A 6,576-nucleotide genomic window follows, 5' to 3' on the forward strand; every position below is an offset into this window, starting at 1 on the left:
TGAAACAATAGTAAATAATTGACACAAGACAGTAACATTACTTATAAATAAAAAACACCTTTTATTCAATCATCATATGTCAATTACATTTTAACTATTTCAAGTTTCTAAAATTCTATCTAATCATTAAAACTAATATCATCCTTCATCCCGATTCTTCTAGCGTGTTGCAAGTGCTTGACCCTACTCAGTCCCTTCGTAAGGGGATCTGATGGGTTCTCCTCTAACGATACCCCTTCATTACGAGGAGTCCTTCTTCTATTCGATGTCTTATGAAGTGATATTTTATGTCCATGTGTCTGGATCTGCCATGATCCCTTGGTTCCTTGGCTAAGGCTACCGTGCCTTCGTTGTCACAGAAAATCTTCATAGGCTCCTTTACAGCTGGTACAACTCCAAGGTCTTCGATGAAGCTCTTTAGCCATATCGCCTCCTTCGATGCTTCACTTGTTGCTATATACTCTGATTTGCACGTTGAATCAGCTACAGTCTCCTGTTTGGAACTTTTCCAAGTTATTGCTCCTCCATTAAGAGTAAATATCCAGCCCGAATGAGAGCGGAAATTATCTCTATCGGTCTGAAAGTTGGCGTCACTATACCCTGTCACTCTTAAGTCATCACTCCCACCGAGGGTAAGGACCCAGTCCTTTAGTCCTCTGCATGTACTTTAGAATGTTCTTTACCACAGTCCAGTGAGCTTTACCAGGATTCCCTTGATATCTGTTGACCATGCTCAAAGCAAAGGCTACATCAGGGCGATTACATGTCATAGCATACACGATCGAGCCAACAACAGAAGCATATGGTATTCGACTCATTTATGCTATCTCAGCATCTGTACTTGGACTCTGAGTCTTACTCAGTTTCGTATTGCACTGGATAGGTAATTCTCCTTTCTTGGATTCCTCCATGCTGAAACGTTTCAACACCTTGTCCAAGTAGGTAGTTTGACTAAGTCATATTAGTCTTTTAATCCTGTTTCTCAATATCCTTATCCCTAGAATGTAAGCAGCTTCTCCAAGGTCCTTCATAGCGAAACACTTCCCAAGCCAAGACTTAACCTCCTACAAGGTTGGGATGTCATTTCCTATGAGCAGTATCTCATCCACATACAACACCAGAAAGCTAACTATACTCCCACTAGCTTTGACATATACATAGGACTCATCCTCACTTATCGAAAAGCCAAACTCTTTGACTTTCTCATCGAAACAAAGATTCCATCTTCGAGATGCTTGTTTCAATCCATAAATGGATCTCTCAAGCTTACACACTCTATTAGGGTACTTTGCATTGACAAAACCCTCTGGCTGATTCATGTAAACATCTTCAGCCAACTTCCCATTAAGGAAAGCGGTTTTGACATCCATTTGCCATTTTTCATAATCATGAAATGCAGCTGTGGCTAGCATAACCCTTATAGATTTAATCTTAACCACTGGTGAAAAGGTCTCATCATAGTCAACTCCAGGAGTTTGAGTAAAGCCCTTCGCAACCAATCGCGCCTTTTAAGTGTGTACTTTCCCATCCATGTCGGTCTTCTTCTTGAAGATCCATTTGCACCCGACTGTCTTACGACTTGGTACATTGTCAACCAAGTTCCAAAATTGATTGTCATACATGGACTGAATCTCGCTGTCCATTGCCTCTTTCCATTTTGCAGACTCAGGGCCTGCCATGGCTTCATTGTAGTTGTTAGGTTCATCCAAATTTACCAGTGTACTATCACTGATAAATGTATCACCCTCAGAAGTAATATGGAAACCATAAAACTCAGGTGTCTGTCTAACTCTACTGGAACGCCTCATAGGTAAGGACTTGTCAATCGGTTCAACTGGAGTTTCCTCCTCGGGTTGAGCGCTAGTGTTTGAGGTTCCTTCATAACTTAACTCTTGAAGCTCTTCAAGGTCAATTTGCCTCCCATTGTCCTCTTAGCATATGAGTTCTCTCTCGCGAAAGACTCCTCTCCTCGGAACGAAGACAACATTGTCACTCGGTCTATAGAATAGATATCCAAAGGATTTATGTGGGTAGCCGATGAAAATACATCGCTCACTACGAGGTTCGAGCTTGTTGTGAGTCTCTCGTCTTACGAAAGCCTCGCAACCCCAAACCTTGATGTGGTCTAACGAGGGAACCTTCCCTGTCCACATCTCGTGAGGTGTTTTGGAAACCTTTTTAGTTGGGACTAGATTAAGGATATGGGCGGCAGTCTCTAAGGCATACCCACAAAATGAGATAGGTAACGAAGCTCGACTCATCATAGAACGAACCATGTCCAACAAGGTTCGATTGCGCCTCTCAGCTACACCATTAAGCTGTGGTGTCCTAGGCGGTGTGAATTGTGAAACAATTCCATATTCCTTAAGATAGGCCTGGAAGTCGATACTAAGATACTCTCCTCCTCGATCGGATCGAAGCATCTTTATCTTCCTACCCAATTGATTCTCCATTTCTTGCTTAAACGCTTTGAACTTTTCAAATGTTTCTGACTTATGCTTGATTAATTAGACATACCCATATGTATTATAATCATCAGTAAAAGTCACATAGAAGCGTTTAGCATCACTTGTGGCGGTTCGGAAGGGTCCACACACATCGGTGTGTATGAGATCCAACAGACCCTCACCCTTTGCACAAGTGCCAGTGAAGGGTGACTTTGTCATCTTTCCAAGTAAACAAGATTCACAAGTGTCATCCGAATTTAAGTCAAATGACTCCAAGACTCCATCCTTTTGGAGTTGGGCTATGCGCTTCTTGTTAACATGTCGAAGGCGACAATTCCATAAGCATGCTTTATCCAAACTATTGGACGAATCAATATATAATACATTATTTCCTAAGTTATCTACAACCATCACAGTTTCATATATGTCATTGGAAGGTAATGCTTCAAAATAAAATATACCATTAAAATAAGCATTTTATGAACCAATTTCATTATTAAAAGAAAAGGTAAACCCATGTTCATACAAACTGTGAAAAGAAATAATATTTCTCGCCATTCCAGACGAGTAGCAATAATTATCCAAATCTAATTTTAAACCAATACTAAGAAATAAAGAATAAACTCCAATCTTGGTGACATGCGACTTTCCCCTATTCCCCATGATTAAGTTCATCTTCCCGTGCTCCACATCTCTACTTCTTGTTAGACCCTGCAAATCAGGACAATTATGTAAGCCACATCCTGTATCAAGGACCCAAGAATTAGCATGTGATGAGTTATTAGATAGAATAGTATAAATACCTGCAAAGGAGGGTTTGATATTCCCATCCTTTATGTCATGCAAGTATTTCGGGCAACTTCGTCTCCAGTGCCCTTTTTCATGGCAATGGAAGCACTCGACTTCATTTGGGTTGGAAGAGGGTGTGACAGAACCAACTTTGGTTCCACTGGAAGAAGATCCAACATGGGACTTTCCCTTATGACTCTTGGAAGGAGTCTTCCTCTTCTTTCCCTTCCCATGTCCAATTTCCAAGACACGGGCAGTTGCAGTAGGAGTAAGTACAACAGATTTCATTTCAAACTGCTTTCAGCAGTTCTCAAGAGACCTTGAAGCTTTCTTAGAGTGACCTCCTCCTTGTTCATATGATAAGTCATACGAAATTGATCATAACAAGGAGGTAAAGAGTGTAGAATAATATCTATGGCCAATTCTTCATCGAAGTTAACATTCAACTTCAGCAAGCGGTCCACAAACCTTTGCATCTTTTGCAAGTGGGCCGTGATGGACTCTCCATCCTTCATTTTGGTCGTGATCATGGAGGCAATGATCTCATACCTCTCCTGTCGAGCACTTAGATGGTACATTTCCATCAAGTCCTGGTGCATTTCATAAGGCCTAAAGTCCTCATAGGACTTCTGAAGCTCAGCAGTCATGATTGCAATCATAATACATGACACCTTTGTCGCATCCCTCTCATGGGTCTTGAACTCAAAAATCTGTTCAGGAGTAGTGGTAGATTCATCAATCTCTTTAAGCTCTTTATCTAGGACATATTCTTTGTCCTCGTAGAGAATGGCCATTCGGATGTTTCGAATCCAATCATTGAAATTAGATCCATCAAATATGACCCTCCCACATAGGTTCATGAGGGAGAAAGAGCCAGAAGTAGTTGAGTTTGAAGCAGTGTTGGAAGACATCTGAAAAGAAAGACAAAGTTTAGATTAGATAATGGATCCTTAATATAATACCCAAAATGAGATATTAAGGCTAGGACCCAACACAATATTTTACAATTCGGAAGAGGGATGCCGTAATCCAATTGTAGAATATTTGAAGGTAGGTAAATGACGATTTACCAATTTCCACCATGAAAAACGAAATTGAAGATTAGGTTTTAAATGAATTGAAATTCCTAGATTCTTTTGAGATTCATTGAACTTTTCAATGGCATGTTTAAATCTCGATTATGCCCTTCAAGTTTGTGACTAGGATACCGAGGATCACAAACAAGGTGTGAATAACCATGCAAATTATCTTGGTACTCTCGATGTTACAAATCACCTAATCAAGGTGTCGGTTAACCACACACGCTCCATTGATCCATGAGTAACACCAAGCTACCCTTTGTCACTCATTGTCAGTCCCAAATTAGTGTGCCAGTTAACAACACACGCTCCACTAACGACTTAACAAGGTGCAAAGTGCAATTTCATGGAATAGCACCATTTTCACATTTTTCCTAAAGTAACTAAGAATGGGAATTTATAAAAGTTTAGATACTTTAATAACTTTCATTATACTTATTAATGAGAATTAGTGTACTATCCTACCCGTTCGGCTAACGACCCTCCACCAGTCAAGGAAGCGGTCGGTGAGAGTGGACACCCGTTAAACCACTATTTTATAGGCATTAACCTTATACCCCCCTTATAGACCGGCTTCGTGAATGAGGCCTACTAACGGTAAAACTGACTTGTCTTATACATATATATATATATATATATATATATATATATATATATATATATTAAACTTTAATATTATAATAGTATAAGGGTTGAATTTTAAACTTTTAAAACTCTAGGGTTTGGAATTAAAGTTTCATTAATGTAACTTTTCAAGTTCCAAAACTTGAGGACAAGTTTTGTAACTTGTCAAGACTTTTGAAATTCATAACTTATGAACTTTTATGTTGCATGAATGAGACCTTTCAAATTCCAAACTTGAGGAAAAGTTATGAAACCTTTCAAGACTCTTTGAATTCTATAACTTACATTAGTTAATGGTTTCATAAATAAAGACTTTTCATATTCCATAACTTGAGGACAAGTTATGGAACTTTTCAAGAACACATATGGATCAAATTAACTAGTCCAATTATGATATGATGATCATTTACCAATTTGACCTAATTTGATTCATATTCAAGATAGTTTCAAATTTTACAAATAACTAGTATTTCACAAAAATCAAGTAGTTATCTTAGAATTTGACAAACATTATGTTATTGGATGGGGATTAACATTACCATATCATCAAAATTGAATTTTATAAACCAAAACTGTTTGTGGTAATGTTCCTAATCCAAAACAGACAAAAAACTCGAAGATTCTGCCCACAGACAGTCCAACTCGTCGAATGCACTTATGAACTCGACGAGTTCATCATCATAAGGAACCTACTCGTCGAGTTCATATATGTACTCGTTGAGTAGACCCTGGCAGAATCCAGTTTTGCAGTTTTTTTTCAGCTTTGAAAATTACACAGTTGCATCAATACAATAGAAAACATCCTAGGCTCTGATACCACTGTTGGGTTTTATGTACTCTAACATTCCTATGGTGCACATACAACCCTAATGCATTGGATCTAAGTTTTCTCTAATTATACATGCAACATTGGTTTCTAAAGCATGAAGCCTAAACTAGCATACAAAATTTATCATATGAATCATAAAACAAGTTAGAAAGTTACTTCTTGATGTAGCTAGTAAGACTTTGGCCTTGAGAGAACTTAGCACCCCAAGTGTTGTGCCTCAAACAAGTCACAAACACCAAATAAACAACAAGATGGATATGATAGAGGCTAAGGAGACTAAAAACCGATTTCTCTTCTTGGAATGCAAGTAGTATCGATTTTAGGGCTTAACACAACATATATATATATATATATATATATATATATATATATATATATATATATATATATATATATATATATATATATCTGTGTGTGTGTGTAGAATATCAAAGGTCATGTGTAACCCTAATCCATACACATTAGCCCATGATCCATCCATTTGATTTGGATAAATAATTAATGGATTAACCCATAAGCCCATCACAAATCAAACCATGAATCATTAGCCCAACTCATATGTATCAATTTAATTAGTCTCTTTTGATCACTAAATTAATTCTTAACTAATTCTTGATCAATACTAATTAAATAATATGATTCCTCAATTAATATATTATACTTATAATATATTAATAAATCATAAATAACCTCTTACTTAAATATCCATCTATCAAATTGTTCTGGCGAAGGCAACCCAAAATGGACCATGCTACTATCGGGTCAAGTACATACCAATTATAGTTATGGGCTTAGACACCTAATCCAA

This window comes from Lactuca virosa, chromosome 7 (assembly GCF_052849685.1).
Source record: "Lactuca virosa cultivar CGN04683 chromosome 7, Lactuca_virosa_CGN04683_v6, whole genome shotgun sequence".
NCBI classification, from domain to species: Eukaryota; Viridiplantae; Streptophyta; class Magnoliopsida; order Asterales; family Asteraceae; genus Lactuca; species Lactuca virosa.